Here is a 17,782-nt window from a genome sequence, read left to right on the forward strand (position 1 = left end):
ATGATACCGAATTCCTAGCTGCAGACTAGTAATTAATATCAAAGACTTGTTATTATTCTGTATCGATAGTCTAATGGTTTATCCATGTGGTATGGTAAAAGTTCAGTAGAGGAATGCATGGTCAAACCTTGGCCCTCTCGTTATTGAGGTAAGCTGGTCCCAGGGAAAGAAACCCTGGGTGGGGGTTCATATACTGAACGTAGAAAAGGCTGTCACATGACGCCTTGTCCTGTCTGTGTCCCTGGGGGTGTGCCGGTGACTTGGTAAAACTTTAAGTAGAAAATACAATTCTCTCACATGAACATCTTACAAGCATCCCAACATATTCCAAATAGGTTTATCCTTATTCATTAATTTTATACAACCATTTAGATGTAAATCTCATAGCTGAGGCTATCATATAAACATTATTATGGTAATATGGCCGTATTGTCTCTCATGAGTTTCACAACATTGGACCAGTTCGTAGCTGGATTCTTCACCGATCTTTTATACCTTCTCCAGAACTTAAATGTCGCTCAGTTCCCCCGTCCTGTGAGGTGGAAGAATTCCTTTGTCTCTCTATGAAACCACTCTGTCTCAAAACTGTGGCCATGAGGCAAGACATTCCCTTTGGAATTTATGACCGCCTTCTGACCACAGCAGCCTGGGTGTAGGAGACAGAGGGAGAAGGTGCAGAAGGAGGGTGATGGTGCAAGGGGGAGGGGGTCAACTGTGCTCCCTGTCCTCAAAGAGGTCAACGTCATGACAGTGCTCTTGAGCGGCTAGATGTTCTTTACCATTCTGCCATCAGATTTGCCACCAACGCTCCTTATAGGACACATCACTGCACTCTATACTCCTCTGTGAACTGGTCATCTCTGTATACCCGTCGCAAGACCCACTGGTTGAAGCTTGTTTATAAAACCCTCTTGGGCCTCACTCCCCCTATATGAGATCTACTGCACCCCTCAACCTCTACATACAACACCCGTTCTGCAAGTCACATTCTGTTAAAGGTCCCCAAAGCACACACATCCCTGGGTCGCTCGTCTTTTCAGTTCGCTGCAGCTAGCGACTGGAACGAGCTGCAACAAACACTCAAAATGGACAGTTTTATCTCAATCTCTTCATTCAAAGACTCATTGATGGGCACCCTTACTGACAGTTGTGGCTGCTTTGCGTGATGTCTTGTTGTCTCTAACTCCTTGCCCTTTGTGCTGTTGTCTCTTCCCAATAATGTTTGTACCCTGTTCTGTGCTGCTGCCATGTGTTGCTGCCATGCTTTATTGTCTTAGGTCTCTCTTTATGTAGTTGTGTGTTTTCTCACATTTTTATTTTATTTATTTATCTTCAATCCCAGCCCCATCCCCGCAGGAGGCCTTTTGGAAAGCAGTCATTGTAAATAAGAATTTGTTCTTAACTGACTTGCCTGGTTAAATAAAATAAGGGTTCCCATACAATAAGGGGATCTGCTGTACCTATGTTATGTCGGAAAAATTCAGAAAAACTATATTTCACAGGCCACAATCAACAGCCTGATAACCTCTATGTGAAGGTGTGTCGCGCTGTATGAGGCAAATGGTGGTAACACCAGATACCAACTGGTTTTCTGATCCACGCCCACACTTTTTTTAAGGTGTCTGTGACCAATAGATGCATATCTGTGTTCCCAGTCATGTGAAATCCATGATTAGGGCCTAATAAATGTATATCAATTGACTGATTTCCTTATATGAGTTGTAAATCTTTGAAATTGTTGCATGTTGCTTTTATATTTTTGTTCAGTGTAAATGTACATTTTAGTAATTTAGCAGACACTCTTATCCAAAGTGACTTATATTAGTGCATTCATCTTAAGATACTGTAGCTAGGTTAGCCTGTCTGGGCTACTTGGGATGCTAGCCTCCCACCTGCGGGACACAGCCAGTGAAATATCAGGGCATCAAATTGAAAAACAACAAAATGTCACAATTCAACTTTCTCAAACATACAACTATTTTACACCATTTTAAAGATGCACTTCTCCTTGATGTAACCACATTGTCTGATTTCAAAAAGGCTACAGCGAAAGCAAAACATTAGATTATGTTAGGAGAGTACATAGACAAAAATAATCACACAGCCATTTTCCAAGCAAGGATATGTGTCAATAAAACCCAAAACACAGCTAAATGAAGCACTAACCTTTGACGATCTTCATCAGATGACACTCCTAGGACATTATGTTACACAATACATGTATGTTTTGTTCGATAAAGTTCATATTTATATCCAAAAACAGCATTTTACATTGGCGCGTGATGTTAAGAAAATGTATTCCCACCAAAAACTTCCGGTGAATTCATAAAAATACTCATCATAAACGTTGACAAAATATATAAAAATTATTTAAAGAATTATAGATAGACTACTCCTGGATGCAACCGCTGTGTCAGATTTTAAAATAGCATTACGGAGAAAGCACATTTTTCAATATTCTGAGTACATAGCTCAGCCATCACAGCGAGCTATTCAGACACCCGCCAAGTTTGGGGCAACCTAAACTCAGAATTAGTATTAGAAATATTGTCTTACCTTTGCTAATCTTTGTCAGAATGCACTCCCAGGACTGCTACTTCCACAAGAAATGTTGTTTTTGTTCAAAATACTCCATATTTATGTCCACATACATCCGTTTTGTTTGTGCGTACAGATCACTTATCCAAAGGCATGATGCGCGAGCGCGGAACCAGAGACGAAAAGTAAAAATGTTCCATTACCGTACTTAGAAGCATGTCAAACGCTGTTTAAAATAAATCTTTATGGTATTTTTAATGTAAAATTGCAATAATATTCCAGCCGGACAATAGCTTATTCATTCAAGAAGAAAAAGAAGGAACGGCGCGCTCGCGTGACAGCGCATATCCAATCCATTTGTTGCCAGGCAGACCACTCAGTAACTGAGCTCCTATACTCTGCCCAGTGACAGGAGAATGCTCAAACCACTTTCTGAAGGCTTTAGACAGCCAATGGAAGCCTTAGGAAGTGCAACGTCACCCCACAGACACTGTAGTTTTGATAGAGAGTCAAAAGAAGAACTACAATTCTCAGACTTTCCACTTCCTGCTTGGATTTTTCTCAGGTTTTTGCCTGCCATATGAGTTCTGTTATACTCACAGATACCATTCAAACAGTTTTAGAAACTTCAGAGTGTTTTCTATCCAAATCTACTAATAATATGCATATTCTAGTTTCTGGGCCAGAGTAGTAACCTGTTTAAATTGGGTACGTTTTTCATCCGGCCGTGAAAATACTGCCCCCTAGCCCAGACAGGTTTAAACAATAACATATCACAATTGTAGCAAGTAAATGTTCCTGCCATGGGATTTATATAAGATACTCTTTAAAGAGGGTTTCAGATGTTTTCGGAAGATGGGCAGAGATCTTATCTACCAGCATCATCATTGATTTGGTTCCTTTCTATATCTTTGCTTTGGCAATGTATGTGTTTAACACTTTTCATCCCAATAAAGCCTTTTCATTGAATTGAGAGCGAGAGAGGGAGAGCAAGAGAGAGAGCAGGATAAATATAAGTGTTAAAAGCCGATGAAAGAAAAATGTGCCCATCCTGTCAACCAGTCTGACAAGCCAACTTATATAAAGACCTGTCAGACCATATAATCATGCCAGGTAAGAATGGTTTGAATAACTTCCTTATAAAGGGAGAGACAATAGTTTTCGGTTGATTAGATCAGCAATACTACTGAGAGACTCAAACATTGTTTATTATTTAGCATAAACACTCAAAAACAGAAATATAATATGAAACACAGAATTCATTAGGTGTAAAATAGAAATGCAGAGACACTCAGGCTCTCTGACAGGCTGATTAGATCACTCAGATACCTTGGTTCAAACGTTACTTTTCAAAATGCCTGTGCTGTAGCAACGGTACATTGTTAATGTGACAAACTCTCTCTCAAAGTGACATCAATCAGCAAGTTGGTTTGCAATCATCTCACAATAACCTTTGTAATGAAATACATAGGTGACATTTCTGAAATATGGCCCTGATGATGCAGTTATATCCACATTGCAGCACTTGAATTATTGAAGTTGTTTTTTTATTAGCCTATGTTCCGAACCGGCTCGTAGCCCGTAACAAAGAGGGAGACAACATGGAGATAACGTAATAACAAATATATTTATTAACGAAAGTAAACTATATACAATTAACAATGGTGTGTGTAGTCAGTGAGTTGATGTGTGCATAGATAGTGATAATGAGGTGAGTAGAGAGGTGCCAAAACAAATGAACACAAAGAACACCCAAATTGCCACAACCAAAAAGAACAGTGTGACTGCGTGGAGAGAGTATGCATCCTACATCTCCCTAGTGAGTCACCAGATGCATCCTACCCATGCGAGATTACGGAGACCTATTTATAGATTGGCAGGTAAGGGTGCTCTTGAGCGGCTAGATGTTCTTTACCATTCTGCCATCAGATTTGCCACCAATGCTCCTTATAGGACACATCACTGCACTCTATACTCCTCTGTAAACTGGTCATCTCTGTATACTCGTCGCAAGACCCACTGGTTGAAGCTTGATTATAAAACCCTCTTGGGCCTCACTCCCCCTATCTGAGATCTACTGCACCCCTCATCCTTCACATACAACACCCTTTCTGCCATATGGCCCTGATGAAGCAGTTATATCCACACTGCAGCACAAGTATTATTAAAACAGTTTTTTTTATCAGCCCATCTGTGGCCTAAATAATACATTATATACATTTAGATAACAATGACAAGAAATGTGCTTTCATTTGTTTGGTGAAGATAAAGGCAAAGTAGAAATACTTTCACATTTTCAAAGAGCACTTGAATTACTTTTAAACAGCAGTTTTACACAGTAGTTTCTCTCCCTCCTCCCTCACACACTAACAAACACCATGTGTCGAGAGTAGGCCAGGTAGAGCGGGAATTTCAGATTGGTGAGCATGGCAACCAGGTATCCAACTATTCCCACATAGACATACAGTACCAGTTAAAAGTTGGGACACACCTACTTGTTCAAGGGTTTTTCTTTTTTTATCATTGTAGAATAATATTGAAGACATAAAAACTATTAAATAACACATATGAAATCAGGTAGTAAACCAAAAAGTGTTACATTTAAAAAATATATTTTATATTTGAGATTCTTCAAAGTAGCCACCCTTTGCCATGATGACAGCTTTACACACTCTTGGTATTCTCTCAACCAGCTTCATGAAGTGGTCACCTGGAATGCATTTCAATTAACAGGTGGGTCTTGTTAAAAGTTAATTTGTGGAATTTCTTTTCTTCTTAACTTCTTGCGGATTAGTGGGACGCTACCGTCCCATTTCCACAATTTCCGGTGAAAATGCAGAGCACCAAATTGAAATTAAAATACTATAAATATTAAACTTTCATGAAATTACAAGTGCAATACATCAAAATAAAGCTTAGCTTGTTGTTAATCCAGCAAACCATGTGATTATCTGAGGAGAGCGCCCAGCACACAAATGCATAACAAATCATTTTCAACCAGGGAGTTGCGACATGAAAGTCAGAAATAGCGATATAGAAAATGCCTTACCTTTGAAGATTTTCTGTTGGCACTCCAAAAGGTCTCAGTTACATTACAAATGGTCCTTTTGTTCAATAATGTCCTTCTTTATATCCATAAAAACTCAGTTTAGCTGGCGCGCTTCAGTCAATAATCCACTCGGTTTCCCTCCTTCAAAATGCATACAAAATGATTCCCAAACGATACCAATAAACTTATCCAAACAAGTCAATCAACGTTTATAATCAATCCTTAGCTACCCTAATACACAAATAAACGATCAAATTTAAGACGGAGAATTGTTATTGTCTTTACCAGAGAAAAATACCAAAGAATGCGCTCTCAGTCACAAGTTGGAAACACTATAGCCAAAATTGGAGTCACCTAGAAAAATTACAATTTCTGGCTCATTTTTCCAAAAACCAGCCTGAAACTCTTTCTACAGACTGTTGACATCGAGTGGAAGCCCTAGGAACTGCAATCGGGCACGATTTCACCCTATTATAAAAGTGCCAGCCATTGAAATCAGTGGTAGGATGAATTTATTTTGGGGGGGGATGGTTAGTCCTCGGGGTTTCACCTGCCATTTCAGTTCTGTTATACTCACAGACATTATTTTAACAGTTGTAGAAACTTTTGAGTTTTTTCTATCCAAATCTACCAATTATATGCATATCCTAGCCTCTGGGCCTGAGTAGCAGGCAGTTTACTTTGGGCACGCTTTTCATCTGGACGTGAAAATACCACCCCCTATCCCAAAGAAGTTGATGCGTTTGAGCAGTCCATCATTACTTTAAGACATGAAGGTCAGTCAATCCGTAAAATGTCAAGACCTTTGAGTTTTTTCAACTGCAGCTGCAAAAACCATCAAGCGCTAGGATGAAACTGTCTCTCATGAGGATCGCCACAGGAAAGGAAGACCCAGCGTTACCTCTGCTGCAGAGGATAAGTTCATTAGAGTTACCAGCCTCAGAAATTGCAGCCCAAATAAATGCTTCCCAGTTCAAGTAACAGACAACATCAACTGCTCAGAGGAGACTGTGTAAATCAGGCCTTAAAGGTCGAATTGCTGCAAAGTAACCACTACTAAAGGACACCAATAACAAGAAGAGGCTTACTTGGGCCAAGAAACACCAGCAATGGACATTAGACCAGTGGAAATCTGTCCTTTGGTCTGATGAGTCCAAATTTTAGATTTTTTGTTACAACTGCCATGTCTTTTGGAGACGCAGAGTAGGTAAACGGATGATCTCCACATGTGTGGTTCCCACCGTGAAGCATGGAGGAGCAGGTGGGATGGTGTGGGGGTGCTTTGCTTGTGACACTGTCAATGATTTATTTAGAATTCAAGGCACACTTAACCAGCATCGCTACCACAGCATTCTACAGCGATATGCCATCCCATCTGGTTTGAGCTTAGTCCCACTATAATTTTTTTTAAACAGGAAAATGACCCAGCAAACCTCCAGGCTGTGTAATGGCTATTTGACCAAGAAGGAGAGTGATGGAGTGCTGCATTAGATGACCTGGCCTCCACAATCACCTGACCTCAACCCCATTGAGATGGTTTGGGATGAGTTGGACTACAGAGTGAAGGACAAGCAGCCAACAAGTGCTCAGCATATGTGGGAACTCCTTCAAGACTGTTGGAAAAGCATTCCAGGTGAAGCTGGTTGAGAGAATGCCAAGACTGTGCAAAACTGTCATCAAGTGTGCAAATCTGTCATCAAGGCAAAGGGTGGCTACTTTGAAGAATCTCATAAAATATATTATAATTTGTTTAACACTTTTTTGGTTACTATATGATTCAATATGTGTTATTTCATAGTTTTGATGTCTTCACTATTATTCTACAATGTAGAAAATAGTAAAAATAAAGAAAAACATTTGAATGAGTAGATGTGTCCAAACTTTTGACTGGTACTGTACATACACAGTCAACAACAGGGGTCCTCAAGACCTATTTGAGAAGGTCAGGTCACACAAGTTAACAAGTTGGTAATTTTGGCAAAGGTCTAAATGAATATCGTCAGTTAACAATCCCTCATCTCGCAATCCATGCAACCCCAAACTTTCACACACTGTTGTTGGCGGAGAGAAAAATGTGCAGTTTTAAAGCCAATTTCCTTAAATTCTACGCAGTTTTACATGTCTTATGGGTGTTTATATAATACCAGAGTCGAAGCCCGACCTAGGCCCCCCCCCCAAAAAAATGCTGTCTGTATTGACCCCGTTATGGGACCGGCTCTGGACCGCAGTCCGCCAATTGAGTATGGATGGTCTACACACTGCTGATTCTCAGACCTACAGTTGAAGTCGGAAGTTTACATACACTTAGGTTGGAGTCATTAAAACTTGTTTTTCAACTACTCCACAAGTTTCTTGTTAACAAACTATAGTTTTGGCAAGTCGGTTAGGACATCTACTTTGTGCATGACACAAGTAATTTTTCCAACAATTGTTTACAGACAGATTATTCCACTTATCATTCACTGTATCATAATTCCAGTGGGTCAGAAGTTTACATACACACTGTGCCTTTAAACAGCTTGGAAAATTTAGAAAATTATGTCATGGCTTTAGAAGCTTCTGATAGAGTCAATTGGAGGTGTACCTGTGGATGTATTTCAAGGACTACCTTCAAACTCAGTTCCTCTTGCTTGACATCATGGGAAAATCGAGCAAAATCAGCCAAGAACTCAGAAAAAAATGGTAGACCTCCACAAGTCTGGAGCAATTTCCAAATGCCTGAAGGTACCTCATTCATCTGTACAAACAATAGTACGCAAGTATAATCACCATGGGACCACGCAGCCGTCATACCGCTCAGGAAGGAGATGCGTTCTGTCTCCTAGAGATGAACGTACTTTGGTGCGAAAAGTGCAAATCAATCCCAGAACAACAGCTAAGGACCTTGAGGAGATGCTGGAGGAAACTGGTACAAAAGTATCTATATCCACAGTAAAACAAGTCCAATATCGACATAACCTTAAAGGCAACCTGTTTGGGCTAGGGGGCAGTATTGAGAATTTTGGAAAAAATATGTTCCCATTTTTAACTGCCTCCTACACCAACTCAGAAGCTAGAATATGCATATTATTGTTCAGGTTTGGATAGAAAACACTCTGAATTTTCTAAAACTGTTTGAATGGTGTCTGTGAGTATAACAGAACTCCTATTGCAGGCAAAAACCTGACAAGGTTTCAAGCAGGAAGTACCCTGTCTGACAAGGAGTCGTGCGTCTTGCATCTTTTTATTGAAAAGTAAGGATCTTAGCTGTAACGTGACAATTCCCAGGGCTCCAATAGGCTCTCAGAGCCCGCGAAAACCCTGAAGGTTTACGAGGGAGCCTCAGGTTGAAACATATTATCGCCTTTTGTAAGTGGATGCTGAGAGGACCTTTGAATGATGCGCGTGCATGAGTCGCTTCTGAGGAGAAATTTTATTCGGCTGTTTAGGCTCAATGCATACTCCCGGTCGGAATATTATCACTTCTCTACGACATAAATGGCATAAAAATTGGTTTTAAACAGCGGTTGACATGCTTCGAAGTACAGTAATGGAATATTTAGACATTTTTGACACGCCAATGCGCCACGCGCGGGACCGTGAAGAAGCATTCTGATAGTGTCTAGAACTCACGAACAAAACGTCGCTGTTTGGATATAACGATGGATTATTTGGGACCAAACCAACATTTGTTATTGAAGTAGAAGTCCTGGCAGTGTATTCTGATGAAGAACAAGCAAGGTAAGAACATTTTTCTTATAGGAAATTTGATTTTGGTGGAGGCTGACCTGGGTGGGTATCTAAATAGCTAGCCCTGTAATGCCGGGCTATGTACTTAGATTATTGCAAAATGTGCTTCATCCGAAAAGCTATTTTAAAATCGGACATATCGAGTGCATAGAGGGGTAATGTATCTATAATTCTTAAAATAATTGTTATGCTTTTTGTGAACGTTTATCGTGAGTAATTTAGCAAACTGTTAGTAAATTCCCCGGAAGTTTGCGGTGGTTATGCTTTTTCTGAACGTCACATGCTAATGTAAAAAGCTGGTTTTTGATATAAATATGAACTTGATTGAACAGACATGCATGTATTGTATAACATAATGTCCTAGGTGTGTCATCTGATGAAGATCATAAAAGGTTAGTGCTGCATTTAGCTGTGGTTTGGGTTTATGTGACATGATATGCTAGCTTGAAAAATGGGTGTCAGATTTTTTCTGGCTGGGTACTCTGCTAACATAATCTAATGTTTTGCTTTTGTTGTAAAGCCTTTTTGAAATCGGACAGTGGGGTTAGATTAACGAGATTCTTGTCTTTAAATAGCTGTGAAATAGTCATATGTTTGAGAAATTGAAGTTATAGCATTTCTAACGATTCAAAAATCGCGCCACTGGATTGAAGTGGCTGTTACGTAGGTGGGACGAAATCGTCCCACATACCCCAGAGAGGTTAAAGGCCGCTCAGCAAGGAAGAAGCCACTGCTCCAAAACCGCCATAAAAAAGCCAGACTACGGTTTGCAACTGCACATGGGGACAAAGATTGTACTTTTTGGAGAACTGTCTCTGGTCTGATGAAACAAAAATAGAACTGTTTGGCCATAATGACCATCTTTATGTTTGGAGGAAAAAGGGGGAGGCTTGCAAGCTGAAGAACACCATCACAACCGTGAAGCATGAGGGTGGCAGCCTCATGTTGTGGGGGTGCTTTGCTGCAGGAGGGACTGGTGCACTTCACAAAATAGATGGCATCAAGAGATAGAAAACTTATGTGGATATATTGAAGCAACATCTCAAAACATCAGTCAGGAAGTTAAAGCTTGGTCGCAAACAGGTCTTCCAAATGGACAGTGACCCCAAACATACTTTCAAAGTTGTGGTAAAATGGCTCAAGGACAACAAAGTCAAGGTATTGGAGAGGCCATCACAAAGCCCTGACCTCAATCCTATAGAAATTTGTGAACAGAACTGAGAAAGCGTGTGTGAGCAAGGAGGCCTACAAACCTGACTCAGTTACACCAGCTATGTCAGGAGGAATGGGCCAAAGTTCACCCAACTTATTGTGGGAAGCTTTTGGAAGGCTACCCGAAACGTTTGACCGAAGTTAAACAATTTAAAGGCAATGCTACCAAATACTAATTGAGTGTATGTAAACTTCTGACCCACTGGGAATGTGATGAAAGAAATACAAGCTGAAATTAATCATTCTCTACTATTATTCTGACATTTCACATTCTTAAAATAAAGTGGCGATCCTAACTGACCTAAGACAGGGAATTTTTACTAGTATTAAATGTCAGGAATTGTAGAAAACTGAGTTTAAATGTATTTGGCTAAGGTGTATGTAAACTTCTGACTTCAACTGTACTTCACCCTTAAAACTGACACAGATCATCATTCATGACACTGATAACCAAAGCTGTATCCCCAGCTACTCCTGGGGATACAGCTACACTGATATCCCTAGTACCAGTCACCACAGTCCACAACAGTGGCACACAATTCGTGCAGAATAAGAAGGCTAACAATATCATCTTGTGTAACTACAACAACTAGTTCCTATTTGAAAGACTTATTTTGAGGAAAAATAATTAATCTCTAAAAGTCTAAGCTTTTGTTTGGGGGGGGGGTGGTTCTACTAAGATAACATATGGAATTGTTTTAAGATGGCCAAACCATGGCTCATTTATCTTTTTGATTTGAATTTTAGTACCCTTGTAGGCATAAAAAAAAGTTTGATCAAATATTCAATTTGGCCTTTCCTACTATAGCCCATAGAAACACATTGAATAACACATTCATAAATGGAAAAAACAGACAGTCCAAAAACGTATCATAAGGAATATGATTTTGAAGTGCGGATTTTGATGGGAATTGTTTTACAGTGAGGGAAAAATGTATTTGATCCCCTGCTGATTTTGTACTTTTGCCCACTGACAAAGAAGTGATCAGTCTATCATTTTAATGGTAGGTTTATTTGAACAGTGAGAGACAGAATAACAACCAAAAAATCCAGAAAACCGCATGTCAAAAATATTATAAATTGATTTGCATTTTAATGAGGGAAATAAGTATTTGACCCCTCTGCAAAACATGACTTAGTACTTGGTGGCAAAACCCTTGTTGGCAATCACAGAGGTCAGACGTTTCTTGTAGTTGGCCACCAGGTTTGCACACATCTCAGGAGGGATTTTGTCCCACTCCTCTTTGCAGATCTTCTCCAAGCCATCAAAGTAGACCTACAAGTCCATGTCAGGTGAGCATAAAAATTGCAATGTACGTACAAAAACTTTTCCAGAATTACATTACTTTCAATAAAAAGTATGATGTGGAAATTAGACCAACTTTTGTGTTGACTTCAATTTTACAACTTATCTAATATAACTTACAGGTTTTCGTCCAGCTGACTTTGCATACATGAAGGGCAGATTTTGGCATTTGATGTATGATCGATGAGAAACTCCATATTGCTAATGTACGGAAAATAGCCTAATTTAAGTAATATTTTTTTACTTGGAAATTCACAGAACTTTGTTTACATTTAATTCAATGGTGAAATTCCCAGCATAGATTTGTCATGCCATGCAGCGGCTAGAGGATTGTTAGCTAATGTTACTTGCTTCCTGCTAAGAATTTTCAGGGTTCACTTGCAGCGTCACGATGACTTCCATTGTACTTGCTCATTTACGATTACGTTGCCACTGTTAGCAAACGACAACGCACGGGACAGGAGAGGTTTTTGATCTTTTGGAATGTAGAAAGCGAACTTGCTGTACTGCATGTTTGCATGTTTGATATATGAGAATGTGATATGCGATGTTCAGACTAGCTAGATACAGCTAACCTGCTGCCCCACATTAAAGGTAGCTAGCTAGTTAAAGAAAACTGCTTTTGTTTTGTGTAACCTATACTTTATGTATGCCGTTCTGTTGGATGGAATTGAAGGTTAAGTTTGTGCCCACCTCCAATGTGGTGGCACCATACTTTTTGTTGCATGTGGCCAGCGACATCACTCAAAACAGCTTCGCATTCACATATTATGGATATGCTTAATTCCAGTATATGCATATTAATTCCATTACTACTTATTTAGGCTTAAATGACTGGCTTGAAATCAGTCGTCTTAACATCATTGTTATTATGTTCTTTCTGGTTTTGCAGAAATGGATATGGCATCATCACACTTACTGATCTTGGAGGATGGTGGAATTGAAAGGATGAGACTACCAAGAACGTCCAACCTCGGGTGACCAATTTATAATTTTACTGAGGCAGCAATTTGACATTCCTTACACCATTGACATTTAATTTCAAAACTCACTGTCTGATTCACAGTTTTGCAAGCTGACCTACATTGGTGATCTGCCAAAAAGGGGCACAATTAAGCTTTTGATATTGGAGGATGCCATGACTAGCTCTGGGGTGTCATTGAGCAATACACACTATTTGATCCCCTGCAAATTTTTTTCGTTTGCCCACTTACAAAGAAATTATCAATCTATAATTTTAATGGTAGGTTTATTTGAACAGAGAGAGACAGAATAACAACAAAAAAATCCAGAAAAACGCATGTCAAAAATTTTATCAAATGATTTGCATTTTAATGAGGGAAATAAGTATTTGACCCCTCTGCAAACATGACTTAGTACTTGGTGGCAAAACCCTTGTTGATAATCACAGAGGTCAGTTGTTTCTTGTAGTTGGCCACCAGGTTTTGCACACATCTCAGGAGGGATTTTGTCCCACTCCTCTTTGCAGATCTTCTCCAAATTTCGAGGCTGACGTTTGGCAACTCGAACCATCAGCTCCCTCCTGTCACGTCCTGAACAGTAAAAGGGTTTATTTGTCATTATAGTTGGTCAGGGCGTGGCAGGGGGGTGTTTGTTTTGTGTGTTCGGGTATTTTGGGTTTAGGTTCTAGTTTTCCTATTTCTATGTTTAAATCTCGTTTTTCTATTTCTATGTGAGTTTTGGCAATGACCTCCAATTAGAGGCAGCTGGTTGTGGTTGTCTCTAATTGGAGGCCATATTTAGTTGTGTTTGTTTTCACTTGTGTTTGTGTTTGGTTGTTTCTAGTATAGTCTGTGCACCTTACTGGACTGTTTTCATCGTTTGTTTTGTTTAAGTGTGTTTTCTTTAATAAAATAAGAAGATGAGCACTTTACCCGCTGCGTTTTGGTCCCCCTTCAACGACGCTTATGACAGAACCACCCACCACCGAAGGACCAAGCAGCTGGGAAGGGAGCAGCAGGAGAACTTTTTGGAGTCATGGACATGGGAGGAGATCCTCGATGGCAAGGGTCCATGGAGCCAGGCTGGGGAGTACCAGCGCCCGAAGGAGGAGCTGGAGCAAGCAAAGAGGGAACGACGGAGGTATGAGGCATTATATCCTCCATTTCAGGAGGTGAGGAGGCAGCCCCAAAAACATTTTTTGGGGGGGCATACGGGGAGTTGGACTAAGTCAGGGGGGAGCCCTGACCTAACTTCCCGGGCGTACAGGAGAGAGCCGTGGAGCAAAAAGGAGCCAGTCAAGGAATCAAGCGAGGAGCTTGACGTGAAATTCCGGAGAGAGGTACTGGCGGAAAGGGCACGAAGGAGCACCTGTGCTTAATATGGGGAGCGACGGATCAAGCAAGCGTCATGTTAAGCGGAGATACGCATGGTGTCGCGAGTGCGCAGCTACAGCCCGGTGCCCTTGGTGAAAGCTCCTCACAGGTGTCATGCTAGAGCAAGCATCGAGCCAGGACCGGTGATGCAAGTTGCAAGCATCAGACCGCCGGTGAGGGTCCATGGCCCAGTGTTTCCTGTTGCTGCTCCTCGTAGTCTTCCTCCAGTGCGCCTCCACAGCCCAGTACGTCCTGTTCCTGCTCCCCGCACTAGCCTTGAGGTGCGTGTTACTAGTCTGGCGCCTCCAAAGCCAGCCCCACGCATCAGGCCTCCAGTGCGCCTGCCCAGCCCAGTACGTCCTTTTCCTGCTCCCCGCACTAGCCTTGAGGTGCGTGTTACTAGCCTGGCGCCTCCTATGCCAGCCCCACGCATCAGGCATTTCCAGTCCAGAGCTTCCGGCGACAGTTCCCCGTCCAGAGCTTCCGGCGACAGTTCCCCGTCCGGAACCTGCTAAGACGGCCTACAGTCCGCAACCTGCTGAGACGGCCTACAGTCCGGAACCTGCTGAGACGGCCTACAGTCCGGAACCTGCTGAGACGGCCTACAGTCCGGAACCTGCAGAGACGGACTACAGTCCGGAGCCTGCAGAGACGGCCTACAGTCCGGAGCCTGCAGAGATGGCCTACAGTCCGGAGCCTACAGAGACGGCCTACAGTCCGGAGCCTACAGAGACGCTCCTCAGCCCTGAGCCTCCAGCGACGCTCCTCAGCCAGGAGCCTCCAGCGACGCTCCTCAGTCCGAGGCCTCCAGCAGTGGTCTGCAACCCAGAGCCTTCAGCGGTGGTCTGCAACCCAAAGCTTTCAGCGGTGGTCAGGGCGTGGCAGGGGTGTGTTTGTTTTGTGTGTTCGGGTATTTTGGGTTTAGGTTCTAGTTTTCCTATTTATGTTTAAATCTAGTTTTTCTATATCTATGTGAGTTTTGGCAATGACCTCCAATTAGAGGCAGCTGGTTGTGGTTGGCTCTAATTGGAGGCCATAATTAGTTGTGTTTGTTTTCACTTGTGTTTGTGGGTGGTTGTTTCTAGTATAGTCTGTACACCTTACTGGACTGTTTTCATCGTTTGTTTTGTTTAAGTGTTTTTTCTTCAATTAAATAAGATGAGCACTTTACCCGCTGCATTTTGGTCCCCTTTCAACGACGCTTATGACACCTCCACAGATTTTCTATGGGATTAAGGTCTGGAGACTGGCTAGGCCACTCCAGGACCTTAATGTGCTTCTTCTTGAGCCACTCCTTTGTTGCCTTTGCCCTGTGTTTTGGATCATTGTCATGCTGGAATACCCATCCACGACCCATTTTCAATGCCCTGGCTGAGGGAAGGATGTTCTCACACAAGATTTGACGGTACATGGCCCCGTCCATCATCCCTTTGATGCGGTGAAGTTGTCCTGTCCCCTTAGCAGAAAAACACCCCCAAAGCATAATGTTTCCACCTCCATGTTTGACGGTGGAGATGGTGTTCTTGGGGTCATAGGCAGCATTCCTCCTCCTCCAAACACGGCGAGTTGAGTTGATGCCAAAGAGCTCCATTTTGGTCTCATCTGACCACAACACTTTCACCAGTTGTCCTCTGAATCATTCAGATGTTCATTGGCAAACTTCAGAGGGGCATATATATGTATTCTTGAGCAGGGGGAACTTGCGGGCGCTGCAGGATTTCAGTCTTTCACGGCTTAGTGTGTTACCAATTGTTTTCTTGGTGACTATGGTCCCAGCTGCCTTGAGATCATTGACAAGATTCTCCCGTGTAGTTCTGGGCTGATTCCTCACCGTTCTCATGATCATTGCAACCCCACGAGGTGAGATCTTGCATGGAGCCCCAGGCCAAGGGATATTGACAGTTCTTTTGTGTTTCTTCCATTTGCAAATAATCGCACCAAATGTTGTCACCTTCTCACCAAGCTGCTTGGCGATGGTCTTGTAGCCCATTCCAGCCTTGTGTAGGTCTACAATCTTGTCCCTGACATCCTTGGAGAGCTCTTTGATCTTGGCCATGGTGGAGAGTTTGGAATCTGATTGATTGATTGCTTCTGTGGACAGGTGTCTTTTATACAGGTAACAAGCTGAGATTAGGAGCACTCCCTTTAAGAGTGTGCTCCTAATCTCAGCTCGTTACCTGTATAAAAGACACCTGGGAGCCAGAAATCTTTCTGATTGAGAGGGTGTCAAATACTAATTTCCCTCATTAAAATGCAAATCAATTTATAACATTTTTGACGTGCGTTTTTCTGGATATTTTTGTTGTTATTCTGTCTCTCACTGTTCAAATAAACCTACCATTAAAATTATAGACTGATCATTTCTTTGTCAGTGGGCAAACATACAAAATCAGCAGGGGATCAAATACTTTTTTCCCTCACTGTACAAGCTACTTGTACAACTAAGCTACTGTCACTTAAAAGTAATATGTTACAAAGTACTTAAAAGTGTGTAATTGTTTAGGTCAAATTAAAAATGCAAAGTTCACATAACTTCTCATCAAGTTTTGTTTCAGTACCACTTAAAGTGGTTGTGTGTGAAACATTTGGAAATATTTAAGTTCAGTCTACTCAATGTGTCTGTGCTAGTAAAGCATAAGGGTTTACAGTGTAGATGTTTTTCGGCAATGAAAAGCGAGTCATAGAAACGTTTAGTGACAAGGTTAGTTGATAGGTAGAGTGTCTCATCACTCTACCTACCAGTTGTCCAACACAATTTAACAAATTGAGCATTATGCCATTCTGTCTTATACCCAGGTCCAATTTGATAGACTCAGAATTAACACAAGCCATAGCAAATAGCCTAGCTAAGTATTCAATATCTGGTATTTCAGGGTGAGGGATCTTCAGAACAGTGGCCTGTCCCTCTGCATTGTTGGAGAAAACCATAGTGTTCGTGAGAGCCTCAGCTTTCAAAAGAGTGGTTTGTAGGCCAAACCATTCGGACGCTACAGACATTTTCATGAAAAGGCCGATTTTTGGGATGTCTCCTTATCTTACAAACACCACTCACCACCTTTCACTGCAGGTGCGGGAGATCGATATTGGTGGATGTGGTGATTTGAGACACAGCCCATGCAAAAAAACATCTCTCGATTAAATTTACAGATTTTGATGGGGATTATTTTATAATATTAATTCAATTTCTGTGGGGAGCGCAAACATTGTTGGCCGAGGGTTTTAACTGTATGCTCCAAATACCCTTCACAGCCAATTGCCAAATAGTTATCGTCAAGCCAAGGAGGCAAAATGGATGTTTAATTCAAGACAAAAGCTGCGAAAGGAGAGTTGAAAATAAAGAGAAGGGACGGCCATAAAAGTAATGTTTGGCAAAGATTTGGTGGTAAAAGAGGATGATAGCAGTGCCGGCAGTTATATGTGATGATTGTGAGGCGCTATACAAATTCAACAGTCACAAGACAAGACTTCAAATAGGCCTATGGCATGTCAAGGGAACTGTAGCTGTTTAGATGGGCTATATTGAAACTGAAATCTGGACACTGACTCTAGGTCTATAACCTCTCTATTAGCCTTAATAATAACTCATGCAGAATTAAGCATTTATTGCAGTAA

The sequence above is a fragment of the Salmo trutta genome, chromosome 5, assembly GCF_901001165.1.
Source record: "Salmo trutta chromosome 5, fSalTru1.1, whole genome shotgun sequence".
Classification (NCBI taxonomy): Eukaryota; Metazoa; Chordata; class Actinopteri; order Salmoniformes; family Salmonidae; genus Salmo; species Salmo trutta.